This window comes from Cervus elaphus, unplaced genomic scaffold (genome assembly GCF_910594005.1).
Source record: "Cervus elaphus unplaced genomic scaffold, mCerEla1.1, whole genome shotgun sequence".
Lineage (NCBI taxonomy): Eukaryota > Metazoa > Chordata > Mammalia > Artiodactyla > Cervidae > Cervus > Cervus elaphus.
The window spans coordinates 3,565,643-3,585,186 of NW_025316779.1; positions in this window are offsets into that span (position 1 = coordinate 3,565,643).

A 19,544-nucleotide genomic window follows, 5' to 3' on the forward strand; every position below is an offset into this window, starting at 1 on the left:
CTTGCAATTTTCACACATTTTCATGCTCCTCGAATTTTCATACGTTTTCATGCTCCTCGAATTTTTCACACATTTTCAGGCTCCTCGCATTTTTGACACTTTTCATGCTCCTTGTCTTTTTTTTTTTTGCTCTTCGCATTTTTCCCACCTTTTAATGCTCCTCGCATTTTTCACACCTTTTCATGCTCCTTGCATTTTTCACACCTTTTCATGCTCCTCGTATTTTTCACACCTTTTCATGCTCCTCGCATTTTTGACACTTTTCATGCTTCTTGTCTTTTTTTTTTGCTCTTCGCATTTTTCCCACCTTTTCATGCTCCTCGCGTTTTTCACACCTTTTCATTCTCCTTGCATTTTTCACACTTTTTCATGCTCCTCGTCTTTTTTTTTTCTCCTCGCTTTTTTCACACCTTTTCATGCTCCTTGCAGTTTTCACACATTTTCATGCTCGCATTTTTCACACCTTTTCATGCTCCTCACATTTTTCACACATTTTCATGCTCCTCAAAATTGTCACATCTTTTCATGTTCCTCCCATTTTTCAAACCTTTTAATGCTCCTTGCATTTTTCACACCTTTTCATGCTCCTCGCATTTTCACACCTTTTCATGCTCCTCGCATTTTTCACACCTTTTCATGCTCCTCACATTTTCACACCTTTTCATGCTCCTCGCGTTTTTCACAACTTTTCTTGCTCTTCATCTTTTTTTTCTTTTGCTCCTCGCATTTTTCACACCTTTTCATGCTCCTCGCATTTTTCACCCTTTTCATGCTCCTCGAATTTTTCACACCTTTTCATTCTCCTCGCGTTTTTCACAACTTTTATGGTTCTTCGTCTTTTTTTTTTTTTTGCTCCTCGCATTTTTCACATCTTTTCATGCTCCTCGCATTTTTCACACCTTTTCATGCTCCTCGCATTTTTCCCACCTTTTCATGCTCCTCGCGTTTTTCACAACTTTTCTTGCTCTTCGTCTTTTTTTTTTTTTTGCTCCTCGCATTTTTCACACCTTTTCATGCTCCTCGCATTTTTCAACCTTTTCATGCTCCTCGCATTTTTCACACCTTTTCATGCTCCTCGCGTTTTTCACAACTTTTCTTGCTCTTCGTCTTTTTTTTCTTTTGCTCCTCGCATTTTTCACACCTTTTCATGCTCCTCGCATTTTTCAAACCTTTTCATGCTCCTCGCATTTTTCACACTTTTTCATGCTCCTTGTCTTTTTTTTTTTTTTTGCTCTTCCCAATTTTCACACCTTTTCATGCTCCTTTCATTTTTCACACCTTTTCATGCTCCTCGTCTTTGTTTTTTTTTCTCTTCGCATTTTGCACACCTTTTCAGGCTCCTCGTCTTTTTTTTTTTTGCTCCTCGCATTTTTCACACCTTTTCATTCTCCTCGCCTTTTTCACACCTTTTCAAACTCCTCGTCTTTTATTTTGCTCCTTGCATTTTTCACAACTTTTAATGCTCCTTGCATTTTTCACACCTTTTCATGCTCCTCGCATTTCTCACACATTTTCATGCTCCTGGTCTTTTTTTTTTTTTTTTTGCTCCTCGCAATTTTCACACCGTTTAATGCTCCATGCATTTTTCACAGCTTTTCTTGCTCCTCGCATTTTTCACACCTTTTCATGCTCCTCGCATTTTTCACACCTTTTCATGCTCCTCGCATTTTTCACACCTTTTCATGCTCCTCGCATTTTTCACACCTTTTCATGCTCCTCGCATTTTTCACACCTTTGCATGCTCCTCCCATTTTTCACACCTTTTCTTGCTTCTTGTCTTTTTAATTTTTTTTTTGCTCTTCGCATTTTTCACACCTTTTCATGCTCCTCGCATTTTTCACACCTTTTCATGCTTCTCGTCTTTTTCTTTTATTTTTTGTTTCTCGGATATTTCACACCTTTTCATGATCCTCGCATTTTTCACACCTTTTCATGCTCCTCGTCTTTTTTTTTTTTTTTGCTCCTCACATTTTTCACACCTTTTCATGCTACTCGCATTTTTCACACCTTTTCATGCTCCTCGTCTTTTTTTTTTTTGCTCCTCGCATTTTTCACACCTTTTCATGCTCCTTGCATTTTTCACACCTTTCATGCTCCTCGTCTTTTTTTTTCTTTTGCTCTTCGCATTTTTCACTCTTTTTCATGCTTCTCGCATTTTTCACAACTATTCATTCTCCTCGCATTTTTCACACCTTTTCATGTACTTTGCATTTTTCACACCTTTTAAAGCTCCCCGCATTTTTCACACCTTTTCATGCTCCTCAGAATTTTCACAACTTTTCATGCTCCTCGTCTTTTTTTTTTTGCTCCTTGCATTTTTCACACCTTTTCATGTTCCTTGCATTTTTCACACCTTTTTATACTCCCCACATTTTTCACACCTTTTCATGCTCCTCGGAAATTTCACACCTTTTCATGCTCCTCGTCCTTTTTTTTTTTTTGATCTTCGCATTTTTCACACCTTTTCATGCTCCTCGCATTTTTCACACCTTTTCATGCTCCTCGTCTTTTTTTTTTGTTCCTCGCATTTTTCACACCTTTTAATGCTCCCCACGTTTTTCACAACTTTTCATGCTCCTCGCATTTTTCACACATTTTCATGCTCCTGGTCTTTTTTTTTTTTTTTGCTCCTCGCGTTTTTCACACCTTTTAATGCTCCGTGCATTTTTCACACCTTTTCTTGCTCCTCGCAGTTTTCACAACTTTTCATGCTCCTCGCATTTTTCACACCTTTTCATGCTCTTCGCATTTTTCACACCTTTTCATGCTCCTCGCATTTTTCACACCTTTTCATGCTCCTGGTCTTATTTTTTTTTTTGCTCCTCGCATTTTTCACACCTTTTCATGCTCCTTGCATTCTTCACACCTTTCATGCTCCTCGTCCTTTTTTTTCTTTTTTTTGCTCTTCGCATTTTTCACACCGTTTCATGCTCCTCGTCTTTTTTTTTTTTTTTGCTTCTCGGATATTTCACACCTTTTCATGCTCCTCGCATTTTTCACACCTTTTCATGCTCCTTGTATTTTTCACACCTTTTCATGCTCCTTGCATTTTTCAAACCTTTTCATGCTTCTCGCATGTTTCACACTTTTTCATGCTCCTTGTCTTTTTTTTTTTTTTTTGCTCTTCGCAATTTTCACACCTTTTCATGCTCCTTTCATTTTTCACACCTTTTCATTCTCCTCGTCTTTTTTTTTTTCTCTGCGCATTTTGCACACCGTTTCAGGCTCCTCGTCTTTTTTTTTTTTGTTTGTTTCTCGGATATTTCACACCTTTTCATGCTCCTCGCATTTTTCACCCCTTTTCATGCTCCTCGCATTTTTCACACCTTTTCATGCTCCTCAGATTTTTCACACTTTTTCATGCTCCTCGTCCTTTTTTTTTTTTTGCTCCTTGCATTTTTCACACCCTTTCATGTTCCTTGCATTTTTCACACCTTTTTATGCTCCACACATTTTTCACACCTTGTCATGCTCCTCGCATTTTTCACACCTTTTCATGCTCCTCGCATTTTTCACAGCTTTTCATGCTCCTGGTCATTTCATTTTTTTTGCTTCTCGGATATTTCACACCTTTTCATGCTCCTCGCATTTTTCACAGCTTTTCATGCTCCTGGTCATTTCATTTTTTTTGCTTCTCGGATATTTCACACCTTTTCATGCTCCTCGCATTTTTCACAAGTTTTCATGCTCATTGGCTTTTTTTTTTTTGCTCCTCGCATTTTTCACTCTTTTTCATGCTTCTCGAATTTTTCACAACTATTCATTCTCCTCGTATTTTTCACACCTTTTCACGTTCTTTGCATTTTTCACACCTTTTTAAGCTCCCCACATTTTTCACACCTTTTCATGCTCCTCGCATTTTTCACACCTTTTCATTCTCCTCAGATTTTTCACACCTTTTCATGCTCCTCGTCTTTTTTTTTTTTTGCTCCTTGCATTTTTCACACCTTTTCATGTTCCTTGCATTTTTCACACCTTTTTATGCTCCCCACATTTTTCACACCTTGTCATGCTCCTCGCATTTTTCACACCTTTTCATGCCCCTCGCATTTTTCACACCTTTTCATGCTCCTCGTCTTTTTGTTTTTTTTGCTTCTCGGATATTTCACACCTTTTCTTGCTCCTCGCATTTTTCACACCTTTTCACGCTCCTCGCATTTTTCACACCTTTTCATGCTCCTCGCATTTTTCACACCTTTTCATGCTCTTCCCATTTTTCACATCTTTTCTTGCTCCTTGTTTTTTTATTTTTTTTTGCTCTTCGCATTTTTCACACCTTGTCATGCTCCTCGCATTTTTTACACCTTTTCATGCTCCTCGCATTTTGCACACCTTTTCATACTTCTTGTCTTTCTCTTTTTTTTTTGTTTCTCGGATATTTCACACCTTTTCATGCTCCTCGCATTTTTCACACCTTTTCTTGCTCCTCGTCTTTTTTTTTTTTGCTCCTCGCATTTTTCACACCTTTTCATGCTCCTCCCATTTTTCACACGTTTTCTTCCTCCTTGTCTTTTTTATTTTTTTTGCTCTTCGCATTTTTCACACCTTTTTATGCTCCTCGCATTTTTTACACCTTTTCGTGCTCCTCGCATTTTTCACACCTTTTCATGCTTCTCGTCTTTCTCTTTTTTTTTTGTTTCTCGGATATATCACACCTTTTCATGCTCCTCGCATTTTTCACACCTTTTCATGCTCCTCGTCTTTTTTTTTTCTCCTCTCATTTTTCACACCTTTTCATTCTCCTCGCATTTTTCACACCTTTTCATGTTCTTTGCATTTTTCACACCTTTTTAACATCCCCACATTTTTCACACCTTGTCATGCTCCTCGCATTTTTCACACCTTTTCATGATCCTCGCATTTTTCACAACTTTTCATGCTCCTCGTCTTTTTTTTTTTTTGCTCCTTGCATTTTTCACACCTTTTCATGTTCCTTGCATTTTTCACACCTTTTTATGCTCCCCACATTTTTCACACCTTGTCATGCTCCTCGCATTTTTCACACCTTTTCATGATCCTCGCATTTTTCACAACTTTTCATGCTCCTGGTCTTTTTTTTTTTTTGCTTCTTGGGTTTTTCACACCTTTTCACGCTCCTCACATTTTTCACACCTTTTCATGCTCCTCGCATTTTTCACACCTTTTCATGCTCCTCCCATTTTTCACACCTTTTCATGCTCCTGGTCTTTCTTTTTTTTTTTTTTTTTTTTTGCTCCTCGCATTATTCACACCTTTTCATGCTCCTGGTCTTTCTTTTTTTTTTTTTTTTTTTTGCTCCTCGCATTTTTCACACCTTTTCATGCTCCTGGTCTTTCTTTTTTTTTTTTTTTTTTTTTTTGCTCCTCGCATTTTTCCCACCTTTTCATGCTCCTGGTCCTTCTTTTTTTTTTTTTTGCTCCTCGCATTTTTCACACCTTTTCATGCTCCTGGTCCTTCTTTTTTTTTTTTTGCTCCTCGCATTTTTCACACCTTTTCATGCTCCTGGTCTTTTTTTTTTTTTTTTTGCTCCTCGCATTTTTCACACCTTTTCATGCTCCTGGTCTTTTTTTTTTTTGCTCCTCGCATTTTTCACACCTTTTCATGCTCCTGGTCTCTTTTTTTTTTTTTTTGCTCCTCGCATTTTTCACACCTTTTCATGCTCCTGGTCTTTCTTTTTTTTTTTTTGCTCCTCGCATTTTTCACACCTTTTCATGCTCCTGGTCTTTCTTTTTTTTTTTTTGCTCCTCGCATTTTTCACACCTTTTCATGTTCCTGGTCTTTTTTTTTTTTTTTGCTCCTCGCATTTTTCACACCTTTTCATGCTCCTGGTCTTTCTTTTTTTTTTTTTTTTGCTCCTCAAATTTTTCACACCTTTTCATCCTCCTCGCATTTTTCACACCTCTTCATGCTCCTCGCATTTTTCACAACTTTTCATGCTCGTCGTATTTTTCACACCTTTTCATGCTCCTGGTCTTTCTTTTTTTTTTTTTTCTCCTCGCATTTTTCACACCTTTTCATGCTCCTGGTCTTTTTTTTTTTTTTTTTTTTGCTCCTCGAATTTTTCACACCTTTTCATGGTCCTCGTCTTTTTTTTTTTTGCTCCTCGCATTTTTCACTCCTTTTCATACTCCTTGCATTTTTCACACCTTTTTATGCTGCTTGCAATTTTCACACATTTTCATGCTCCTTTCTTTTTTCACAACTTTTCATGCTCCTCGTATTTTTCACACCTTTTCATGCTCCTCGCATTTTTGACAATTTTCATGCTCCTTGTCTTTTTAGTTTTGCTCTTCGCATTTTTCACACCTTTTCATGCTCCTCGCATTTTCACACCTTTTCATGCTCACGAATTTTTCACACTTTTTTATGCTCCTCGTCTTTTTTTTTTCTTCTCGCTTTTTTCACACCTTTTCATGCTCCTTGCAATTTTCACACCTTTTCACGCTCCTCGCATTTTTCACACCTTTTCATGCTCCTCGCATTTTTCACACCTTTTCATGCTCCTCGCATTTTTCACACATTTTCAAGCTCCTCGCATTTTTCACCCTTTTCATGCTCTTCGAATTTTTCACACCTTTTCATGGTCCTCGTCTTTTTTTTTTTTTGCTCCTCGCATTTTTCACACATTTTCATGCTCCTCGCATTTTTCACACTTTTCATGCTCTTCGAATTTTTCACACCTTTTCATGGTCCTCGTCTTTTTTTTTTTTTACTCCTCGCATTTTTCACTTCCTTTCATGCTCCTTGCATATTTCACACCTCTTCATGCAACTCGTATTTTTCAAACATTTTCATGCTCATGAATTTTTCACACATTTTCATGCTCCTCGTCATTTTTTTTTTGCTCCTCGCATTTTTCACTCCTTTTCATGCTCCTTGCATTTTCACACCTTTTCATGCTGCTTGCAATTTTCACACCTTTTCATGCTGCTCGCATTTTTGACACTTTTCATGCTCCTTGTCTTTTTTTTTTTGCTCTCTGCATTTTTCACACCTTTTCATGCTGCTTGCAATTTTCACACATTTTCATGCTCCTCGAATTTTCATACGTTTTCATGCTCCTCGAATTTTTCACACATTTTCAGGCTCCTCGCATTTTTGACACTTTTCATGCTCCTTGTCTTTTTTTTTTTTGCTCTTCGCATTTTTCCCACCTTTTAATGCTCCTCGCATTTTTCACACCTTTTCATGCTCCTTGCATTTTTCACACCTTTTCATGCTCCTCGTATTTTTCACACCTTTTCATGCTCCTCGCATTTTTGACACTTTTCATGCTTCTTGTCTTTTTTTTTTGCTCTTCGCATTTTTCCCACCTTTTCATGCTCCTCGCGTTTTTCACACCTTTTCATTCTCCTTGCATTTTTCACACTTTTTCATGCTCCTCGTCTTTTTTTTTTCTCCTCGCTTTTTTCACACCTTTTCATGCTCCTTGCAATTTTCACACATTTTCATGCTCGCATTTTTCACACCTTTTCATGCTCCTCACATTTTTCACACATTTTCATGCTCCTCAAAATTGTCACATCTTTTCATATTCCTCCCATTTTTCAAACCTTTTAATGCTCCTTGCATTTTTCACACCTTTTCATGCTCCTCGAATTTTCACACCTTTTCATGCTCCTCGCATTTTTCACACCTTTTCATGCTCCTCGCATTTTCACACCTTTTCATGCTCCTCGCGTTTTTCACAACTTTTCTTGCTCTTCATCTTTTTTTTCTTTTGCTCCTCGCATTTTTCACACCTTTTCATGCTCCTCGCATTTGTCACCCTTTTCATGCTCCTCGAATTTTTCACACCTTTTCATTCTCCTCGCGTTTTTCACAACTTTTATGGCTTTTCGTCTTTTTTTTTTTTTTGCTCCTCGCATTTTTCACATCTTTTCATGCTCCTCGCATTTTTCACACCTTTTCATGCTCCTCGCATTTTTCACACCTTTTCATGCTCCTCGCGTTTTTCACAACTTTTCTTGCTCTTCGTCTTTTTTTTTTTTTTGCTCCTCGCATTTTTCACACCTTTTCATGCTCCTCGCATTTTTCACCCTTTTCATGCTCCTCGCATTTTTCACACCTTTTCATGCTCCTCGCGTTTTTCACAACTTTTCTTGCTCTTCATCTTTTTTTTCTATTGCTCCTCGCATTTTTCACACCTTTTCATGCTCCTCGCATTTTTCACCCTTTTCATGCGCCTCGAATTTTTCACACCTTTTCATGCTCCTCGCGTTTTTCACAACTTTTATGGCTCTTCGTCTTTTTTTTTTTTTTGCTCCTCGCATTTTTCACATCTTTTCATGCTCCTCGCATTTTTCACACCTTTTCATGCTCCTCGCATTTTTCACACCTTTTCATGCTCCTCGCGTTTTTCACAACTTTTCTTGCTCTTCGTCTTTTTTTTTTTTTGCTCCTCGCATTTTTCACACCTTTTCATGCTCCTCGCATTTTTCACCCTTTTCATGCTCCTCGAATTTTTCACACCTTTTCATAGTCCTCGTCTTTTTTTTTTTTGCTCCTCGCATTTTTCACTCCTTTTCATGCTGCTCGCATTTTTCACACCTTTTCATGCTCCTCGTCTTTTTTTTTTGTTCCTCGCTTTTTTCACACCTTTTAATGCTCCTTGCATTTTTCACACCTTTTCATGCTGCTTGCAATTTTCACACATTTTCATGCTCCTCGAATTTTAACACCTTTTCATGTTCCTCAAATTTTTCACACCCTTTCATGCTCCTCGCATTTTTCACCCTTTTCATACTCCTCGAATTTTTCACACATTTTCATGCTCCTCGCATTTTTGACACTTTTCATGCTCCTTGTCTTTTTTTTTTTGCTCTTTGCATTTTTCACACCTTTTCATGCTGCTTGCAATTTTCACACATTTTCATGCTGCTCGAATTTTCATACCTTTTCATGCTCCTCGAATTTTTCATACCTTTTCATGCTCCTCGCATTTCTCACCCTTTTCATGCTCCTCGAATTTTTCACACATTTTCATGCTCCTCGCATTTTTGACACTTTTCTTGCTCCTTGTGTTTTTTTTTTTTTGCTCTTCGCATTTTTCCCACCTTTTAATGCTCCTCGCATTTTTCACACCTTTCCATGCTCCTTGCATTTTTCACACCTTTTCATGCTCCTCTTATTTTTCACACCATTTCATGCTCCTCGCATTTTTGACACTTTTCATGCTCCTTGTCTTTTTTTTTTTGCTCTTCGCATTTTTCCCACCTTTCATGCTCCTCGCGTTTTTCACACCTTTTCATTCTCCTTGCATTTTTCACACCTTTTCATGCTCCTCGTATTTTTCACACCTTTTCATGCTCACGAATTTTTCACACTTTTTCATGCTCCTCGTCTTTTTCTTTTCTCCTCGCTTTTTTCACACCTTTTCATGCTCCTTGCAATTTTCACACCTTTTCATGCTCGCATTTTTCACACCTTTATATGCTCCTCACATTTTTCACACATTTTCATGCTCCTCACAATTATCACATCTTTTCATGCTCCTCGCATTTTTCACACCTTTTCATGCTCCTCCCATTTTTCACACCTTTTCATGCTCCTCGATTTTTGACACCTTTTCATGCTCCTCGCATTTTTCACACCTTTTCATGCTCTTAGAATTTTTGACAGCTTTTTATTTTCCTCAAAATTTTCACACGTTTTCATGCTCCTCGTATTTTTCACCACTTTTCATGCTCCTCGCATTTATCACACATTTTCATGCTCCTCGCATTTTTCACACCTTTTCATGCTCCTCGCATTTTTCACACCATTTCATGTTCTTAGAATTTTTGACAGCTTTTTATTTTCCTCAAAATTTTCACACGTTTTCATGCTCCTCGCATTTTCACACCTTTTCATGCTCCTCACATTTTCACACCTTTTCATGCTCCTCGCATTTTTCATACCTTTTCATGCTCCTAGAATTTTTGACAGCTTTTCATTTTCCTCGAAATTTTCACACATTTTCATGCTCTTCGTCTTTTTCACCCCTTTTCATGCTCCTGTCATTTTTCACACCTTTTCATGCTCCTCTTCTTTATTTTTTTTTCCTCCTGGCATTTTTCACACCTTTTGATGCTCCTGGAATTTTTCACAACTTTTCATGCTCCTCTTCTTTATTTTTTTTCCTCCTGGCATTTTTCACATCTTTTGATGCTCCTGGAATTTTTCACACCTTTTCATGCTCCTCTTCCTTTTTTTTTTCCTCCTGTTATTTTTCACAACTTTTCATGCTCCTGGAATTTTTTACAACTTTTCATGCTCCTCGTCTTTTTTCTTTTTTTTTCTGCTCCTGGGATTATTCACACCTTTTCATGCTCCTCACATTTTTCACACCTTTTCATGTTCCTCGCATTTTTCATACCTTTTCATATTCCTCGCATTTTTCACTCCTTTTCATGCTCCTCATATTTTTTTTTTTGGCTCCTCGATTTTTCACACTTTTTCAGGCTCCTTGCAATTTTCACACCTTTTCATGCTCCTCACATATTTCACACCTTTTCATGCTCCTCGCATTTTTGACACTTTTCATGCTCCTTGTCTTTTTCTTTTTTGCTCGTCGCATTTTTCACACATTTTCATGCTCCTTGCAATTTTCACACCTTTTCATGCTCTTCGCACTTTTCACAACTTTTCATGCTCCTCGCAATTTTCACACCTTTTCATGCTCCTCGCATTTTTCACAGCTTTTCATGCTCCTCGCATTTTTCACAGCTTTTCATGCTCCTTGCATTTTTCACACCATTTCATGCTTCTAGAATTTTTGACAGCTTTTCATTTTCTTCGAAATTTTCACACGTTTTCATGCTCCTCGTATTTTACACACCTTTTCATGCTCCTCGCATTTTTCACAACTTTTCATGCTCCTCGAATTTTTCACACCATTTCATACTCCTCCTCGTTTTTTTTGCTCCTCGCATTTTTCATAGCTTTCATGTTCCTCGTATTTTTCACAACTTTTCATGCTCCTCGCATTTTTCACACCTTTTCATGCTTCTAGAATTTTTGACACCTTTTTTTTTTCCTCGAAATTTTCACTCCTTTTCATGCTCCTCGTATTTTTCACACCTTTTCCTGTTTCTCGCATTTTTCACACCTTTTCATGCTCCTTGGATTTTTCACACCTTTTCATGATCCTCGCATTTTTCACACCTTTTCATGCTCCTCAGCTTTTTTTATTCCTCCTGGCATTTTTCACACATTTTCATGCTCCTCGGCTTTTTTCTTTTTTGCTCCTCGCATTTTTCACACCTTTTCTTGCTCCTCGCATTTTTCACACCTTTTCATGCTCCTCGCATTTTTGACAGTTTTCATGCTCCTTGTCTTTTTTTTTTTTGCTCCTCACATTTTTCACTCCTTTTCATGCTCCTTGCATTTTTCACACCTTTTCATGCTGCTTGCAATTTTCACACATTTTCATGCTCCTCGAATTTTAACACCTTTTCATGTTCCTCAAATTTTTCACACCTTTTCATGCTCCTCGCATTTTTCACCCTTTTCATGTTCCTCGAATTTTTCACACATTTTCATGCTCCTCGCATTTTTGACAGTTTTCATGCTCCTTGTCTTTTTTTTTTTGCTCTTTGCATTTTTCACACCTTTTCATGCTGCTTGCAATTTTCACACATTTTCATGCTCCTCGAATTTTCATACCTTTTCATGTTCCTCGAATTTTTTGATACCTTTTCATGCTCCTCGCATTTCTCACCCTTTTCATGCTCCTCGAATTTTTCACACTTTTCATGCTCGTTGCATTTTTCACACGTTTTCATGCTCCTTGTCTTTTTTTTATTTTTTGTTTGCTCTTCGCATTTTTCACACCTTTTCATTTGCCTCGAATTTTTCAGACCTTTTCATGCTCCTCGCAATTTTCACACCTTTTCATGCTCCTTGCAATTTTCACACTTTTTCATGCTCCTCGCCTTTTCCACACCTTTTCATGCTCCTCGCATTTTCACACCTTTTCATGCTCCTCGCATTTTTGACACCTTTTCATGCTCCTCGTCTTTTTTTTTTTTTTGCTCTTCGCATTTTTCACACCTTTTCATGCTCCTCGCCTTTTTCACACCTTTTCATGCTGCTCGCATTTTTCACACCTTTTCATGCTCCTCGTCTTTTTTTTTTTTTTTTTGCTCCTTGCATTTTTCACACCTTCATGATCCTGGTATTTTTCACACCTTTTCATGCCTCTCACCTTTTTCACTTCTTTTCATGCTCCTCGTCATTTTTTTTTTGCTCCTCGCATTTTTCACAGCTTTTCATGCTCCTCGTTTTTTTCACAGTTTTTCATGCTCCTCGCATTTTTCACAACTTTTCATGTTCCTCAGCTTTTTTTTTTTTGCTCCTTGCATTTTTCACACCTTTTCATGCTCCTCGCATTTTTCACACTTTTTCATGCTCGTTGCATTTTTCACACTTTTCATGCTCTTCGAATTTTTCACACCTTTTCATGGTCCTCGTCTTTTTTTTTTTTTACTCCTCGCATTTTTCACTTCCTTTCATGCTCCTTGCATATTTCACACCTCTTCATGCAACTCGTATTTTTCAAACATTTTCATGCTCATGAATTTTTCACACATTTTCATGCTCCTCGTCATTTTTTTTTTGCTCCTCGCATTTTTCACTCCTTTTCATGCTCCTTGCATTTTCACACCTTTTCATGCTGCTTGCAATTTTCACACCTTTTCATGCTGCTCGCATTTTTGACACTTTTCATGCTCCTTGTCTTTTTTTTTTTTGCTCTCTGCATTTTTCACACCTTTTCATGCTGCTTGCAATTTTCACACATTTTCATGCTCCTCGAATTTTCATACGTTTTCATGCTCCTCGAATTTTTCACACATTTTCAGGCTCCTCGCATTTTTGACACTTTTCATGCTCCTTGTCTTTTTTTTTTTTGCTCTTCGCATTTTTCCCACCTTTTAATGCTCCTCGCATTTTTCACACCTTTTCATGCTCCTTGCATTTTTCACACCTTTTCATGCTCCTCGTATTTTTCACACCTTTTCATGCTCCTCGCATTTTTGACACTTTTCATGCTTCTTGTCTTTTTTTTTTGCTCTTCGCATTTTTCCCACCTTTTCATGCTCCTCGCGTTTTTCACACCTTTTCATTCTCCTTGCATTTTTCACACTTTTTCATGCTCCTCGTCTTTTTTTTTTCTCCTCGCTTTTTTCACACCTTTTCATGCTCCTTGCAATTTTCACACATTTTCATGCTCGCATTTTTCACACCTTTTCATGCTCCTCACATTTTTCACACATTTTCATGCTCCTCAAAATTGTCACATCTTTTCATATTCCTCCCATTTTTCAAACCTTTTAATGCTCCTTGCATTTTTCACACCTTTTCATGCTCCTCGAATTTTCACACCTTTTCATGCTCCTCGCATTTTTCACACCTTTTCATGCTCCTCGCATTTTCACACCTTTTCATGCTCCTCGCGTTTTTCACAACTTTTCTTGCTCTTCATCTTTTTTTTCTTTTGCTCCTCGCATTTTTCACACCTTTTCATGCTCCTCGCATTTGTCACCCTTTTCATGCTCCTCGAATTTTTCACACCTTTTCATTCTCCTCGCGTTTTTCACAACTTTTATGGCTTTTCGTCTTTTTTTTTTTTTTGCTCCTCGCATTTTTCACATCTTTTCATGCTCCTCGCATTTTTCACACCTTTTCATGCTCCTCGCATTTTTCACACCTTTTCATGCTCCTCGCGTTTTTCACAACTTTTCTTGCTCTTCGTCTTTTTTTTTTTTTTGCTCCTCGCATTTTTCACACCTTTTCATGCTCCTCGCATTTTTCACCCTTTTCATGCTCCTCGCATTTTTCACACCTTTTCATGCTCCTCGCGTTTTTCACAACTTTTCTTGCTCTTCATCTTTTTTTTCTATTGCTCCTCGCATTTTTCACACCTTTTCATGCTCCTCGCATTTTTCACCCTTTTCATGCGCCTCGAATTTTTCACACCTTTTCATGCTCCTCGCGTTTTTCACAACTTTTATGGCTCTTCGTCTTTTTTTTTTTTTTGCTCCTCGCATTTTTCACATCTTTTCATGCTCCTCGCATTTTTCACACCTTTTCATGCTCCTCGCATTTTTCACACCTTTTCATGCTCCTCGCGTTTTTCACAACTTTTCTTGCTCTTCGTCTTTTTTTTTTTTTGCTCCTCGCATTTTTCACACCTTTTCATGCTCCTCGCATTTTTCACCCTTTTCATGCTCCTCGAATTTTTCACACCTTTTCATAGTCCTCGTCTTTTTTTTTTTTGCTCCTCGCATTTTTCACTCCTTTTCATGCTGCTCGCATTTTTCACACCTTTTCATGCTCCTCGTCTTTTTTTTTTGTTCCTCGCTTTTTTCACACCTTTTAATGCTCCTTGCATTTTTCACACCTTTTCATGCTGCTTGCAATTTTCACACATTTTCATGCTCCTCGAATTTTAACACCTTTTCATGTTCCTCAAATTTTTCACACCCTTTCATGCTCCTCGCATTTTTCACCCTTTTCATACTCCTCGAATTTTTCACACATTTTCATGCTCCTCGCATTTTTGACACTTTTCATGCTCCTTGTCTTTTTTTTTTTGCTCTTTGCATTTTTCACACCTTTTCATGCTGCTTGCAATTTTCACACATTTTCATGCTCCTCGAATTTTCATACCTTTTCATGCTCCTCGAATTTTTCATACCTTTTCATGCTCCTCGCATTTCTCACCCTTTTCATGCTCCTCGAATTTTTCACACATTTTCATGCTCCTCGCATTTTTGACACTTTTCTTGCTCCTTGTGTTTTTTTTTTTTGCTCTTCGCATTTTTCCCACCTTTTAATGCTCCTCGCATTTTTCACACCTTTCCATGCTCCTTGCATTTTTCACACCTTTTCATGCTCCTCTTATTTTTCACACCATTTCATGCTCCTCGCATTTTTGACACTTTTCATGCTCCTTGTCTTTTTTTTTTTGCTCTTCGCATTTTTCCCACCTTTCATGCTCCTCGCGTTTTTCACACCTTTTCATTCTCCTTGCATTTTTCACACCTTTTCATGCTCCTCGTATTTTTCACACCTTTTCATGCTCACGAATTTTTCACACTTTTTCATGCTCCTCGTCTTTTTCTTTTCTCCTCGCTTTTTTCACACCTTTTCATGCTCCTTGCAATTTTCACACCTTTTCATGCTCGCATTTTTCACACCTTTATATGCTCCTCACATTTTTCACACATTTTCATGCTCCTCACAATTATCACATCTTTTCATGCTCCTCGCATTTTTCACACCTTTTCATGCTCCTCCCATTTTTCACACCTTTTCATGCTCCTCGATTTTTGACACCTTTTCATGCTCCTCGCATTTTTCACACCTTTTCATGCTCTTAGAATTTTTGACAGCTTTTTATTTTCCTCAAAATTTTCACACGTTTTCATGCTCCTCGTATTTTTCACCACTTTTCATGCTCCTCGCATTTATCACACATTTTCATGCTCCTCGCATTTTTCACACCTTTTCATGCTCCTCGCATTTTTCACACCATTTCATGTTCTTAGAATTTTTGACAGCTTTTTATTTTCCTCAAAATTTTCACACGTTTTCATGCTCCTCGCATTTTCACACCTTTTCATGCTCCTCACATTTTCACACCTTTTCATGCTCCTCGCATTTTTCATACCTTTTCATGCTCCTAGAATTTTTGACAGCTTTTCATTTTCCTCGAAATTTTCACACATTTTCATGCTCTTCGTCTTTTTCACCCCTTTTCATGCTCCTGTCATTTTTCACACCTTTTCATGCTCCTCTTCTTTATTTTTTTTTCCTCCTGGCATTTTTCACACCTTTTGATGCTCCTGGAATTTTTCACAACTTTTCATGCTCCTCTTCTTTATTTTTTTTCCTCCTGGCATTTTTCACATCTTTTGATGCTCCTGGAATTTTTCACACCTTTTCATGCTCCTCTTCCTTTTTTTTTTCCTCCTGTTATTTTTCACAACTTTTCATGCTCCTGGAATTTTTTACAACTTTTCATGCTCCTCGTCTTTTTTCTTTTTTTTTCTGCTCCTGGGATTATTCACACCTTTTCATGCTCCTCACATTTTTCACACCTTTTCATGTTCCTCGCATTTTTCATACCTTTTCATATTCCTCGCATTTTTCACTCCTTTTCATGCTCCTCATATTTTTTTTTTTGGCTCCTCGATTTTTCACACTTTTTCAGGCTCCTTGCAATTTTCACACCTTTTCATGCTCCTCACATATTTCACACCTTTTCATGCTCCTCGCATTTTTGACACTTTTCATGCTCCTTGTCTTTTTCTTTTTTGCTCGTCGCATTTTTCACACATTTTCATGCTCCTTGCAATTTTCACACCTTTTCATGCTCTTCGCACTTTTCACAACTTTTCATGCTCCTCGCAATTTTCACACCTTTTCATGCTCCTCGCATTTTTCACAGCTTTTCATGCTCCTCGCATTTTTCACAGCTTTTCATGCTCCTTGCATTTTTCACACCATTTCATGCTTCTAGAATTTTTGACAGCTTTTCATTTTCTTCGAAATTTTCACACGTTTTCATGCTCCTCGTATTTTACACACCTTTTCATGCTCCTCGCATTTTTCACAACTTTTCATGCTCCTCGAATTTTTCACACCATTTCATACTCCTCCTCGTTTTTTTTGCTCCTCGCATTTTTCATAGCTTTCATGTTCCTCGTATTTTTCACAACTTTTCATGCTCCTCGCATTTTTCACACCTTTTCATGCTTCTAGAATTTTTGACACCTTTTTTTTTTCCTCGAAATTTTCACTCCTTTTCATGCTCCTCGTATTTTTCACACCTTTTCCTGTTTCTCGCATTTTTCACACCTTTTCATGCTCCTTGGATTTTTCACACCTTTTCATGATCCTCGCATTTTTCACACCTTTTCATGCTCCTCAGCTTTTTTTATTCCTCCTGGCATTTTTCACACATTTTCATGCTCCTCGGCTTTTTTCTTTTTTGCTCCTCGCATTTTTCACACCTTTTCTTGCTCCTCGCATTTTTCACACCTTTTCATGCTCCTCGCATTTTTGACAGTTTTCATGCTCCTTGTCTTTTTTTTTTTTGCTCCTCACATTTTTCACTCCTTTTCATGCTCCTTGCATTTTTCACACCTTTTCATGCTGCTTGCAATTTTCACACATTTTCATGCTCCTCGAATTTTCACACCTTTTCATGTTCCTCAAATTTTTCACACCTTTTCATGCTCCTCGCATTTTTCACCCTTTTCATGTTCCTCGAATTTTTCACACATTTTCATGCTCCTCGCATTTTTGACAGTTTTCATGCTCCTTGTCTTTTTTTTTTTTGCTCTTTGCATTTTTCACACCTTTTCATGCTGCTTGCAATTTTCACACATTTTCATGCTCCTCGAATTTTCATACCTTTTCATGTTCCTCGAATTTTTTGATACCTTTTCATGCTCCTCGCATTTCTCACCCTTTTCATGCTCCTCGAATTTTTCACACTTTTCATGCTCGTTGCATTTTTCACACGTTTTCATGCTCCTTGTCTTTTTTTTATTTTTTGTTTGCTCTTCGCATTTTTCACACCTTTTCATTTGCCTCGAATTTTTCAGACCTTTTCATGCTCCTCGCAATTTTCACACCTTTTCATGCTCCTTGCAATTTTCACACTTTTTCATGCTTCTCGCCTTTTCCACACCTTTTCATGCTCCTCGCATTTTCACACCTTTTCATGCTCCTTGCAATTTTGACACCTTTTCATGCTCCTCGTCTTTTTTTTTTTTTTGCTCTTCGCATTTTTCACACCTTTTCATGCTCCTCGCCTTTTTCACACCTTTTCATGCTGCTCGCATTTTTCACACCTTTTCATGCTCCTCGTCTTTTTTTTTTTTTTTTTGCTCCTTGCATTTTTCACACCTTCATGATCCTGGTATTTTTCACACCTTTTCATGCCTCTCACCTTTTTCACTTCTTTTCATGCTCCTCGTCATTTTTTTTTTGCTCCTCGCATTTTTCACAGCTTTTCATGCTCCTCGTTTTTTTCACAGTTTTTCATGCTCCTCGCATTTTTCACACCTTTTCATGCTCCTCGCATTTTTCACACCTTTTCATGCTCGTTGCATTTTTCACACCTTTTCATGCTCCTCGCATCTTTCACACATTTTCATGCTCCTCGCATTTTTCACTCCTTTTCATGCTCACGAATTTTTCATACATTTTCATGCTCCTCGTCATTTTTTTTTGCTCCTTGCATTTTTCACACCTTTTCATGCTCCTTGCAATTTTCACACCTTTTCATGCTCCTCGAATTTTCATACCTTTTCATGTTTCTCGAATTTTTCACAACTTTTCATGCTCCTCGCATTTCTCACACCTTTTCATGCTCCTCGTCTTTTTTTTTTTTGCTCTTCGCATTTTTCACACCTTTTCATGCTGCTCGCCTTTTTCACACCTTTTCATGCTCCTCGTCATTTTTTTTTTGCTCCTCGCATTTTTCACAGCTTTTCATGCTCTTCGTACTTTTCACAGCTTTTCATGCTGCTCGCATTTTTCACACCTTTTCATGCTCCTCGCCTTTTTTTTTTTTTTTTGCTCCTTGCATTTTTCACACCTTTTCATTATCCTGGTATTTTTCCACACCTTTTCATGTTCCTCGAATTTTTCACACCTTTTCATGCTCCTCGCATTTTTCACATCTTTTCATGCTCCTCGCAATTTTCACACCTTTTCATGCTCCTCGAATTTTTCACAATTTTCATGCTCCTCGCCTTTTTTTTTCTTTTGCTCCTTGCATTTTTCACAGCTATTCATGTTCCTCGTATTTTTCACACCATTTCATGCTCCTAGAATTTTTGACACCTTTTCATGCTCCGTGAAATTTTCACACCTTTTCATGCTCCTCATATTTTTCACACCTTTTCCTGTTCCTTGCATTTTTCACACCTTTTCATGCTCCTTGCATTTTTCACACTTTTAATGCTCGTTGCATTTTTCACACCTTTTCATGGTCCTCGTCTTTTTTTATTTTTTGTTTGCTCTTCGCATTTTTCACACCTTTTCATTTTCCTCGAATTTTTCACACCTTTTCATGCTCCTCGCATTTTTCAAACCTTTTCATGCTCCTCGCATTTTTCACACATTTTCATGCTCCTCGCATTTTTCAACCTTTTCATGCTCACGAATTTTTCACACTTTTTCATGTTCCTCGTCTTTTTTTTTCTCCTCCTATTTTTCTCCCATTTTCCTGCTCCTGGGATTTTTCACACTTTTCTTGCTCCTCGCATTTTCACACTTTTGATGCTTCTCTTATTTTCCCCACTTTTCTGCTCCTCGTATTTTTCTGTTTTTTTTTTTCTACTCGTATTTTTCTCCCTTTTTTCTCCTCCTAATGTTTTTCACACTTTTCTTGCTCCTCGTATTTTCACCCTTTTGATGCTCCTCTTATTTTGCCCACTTTTCTGCTCCTCGTATTTTTCTGTTTTTTTTTTGCTTCTCGTATTTTTCTCCCCTTTTCTGGCACCTGGTATTTTTCACACTTTTCTTGCTCCTCGTATTTTCACCCTTTTGATGCTCCTCTTATT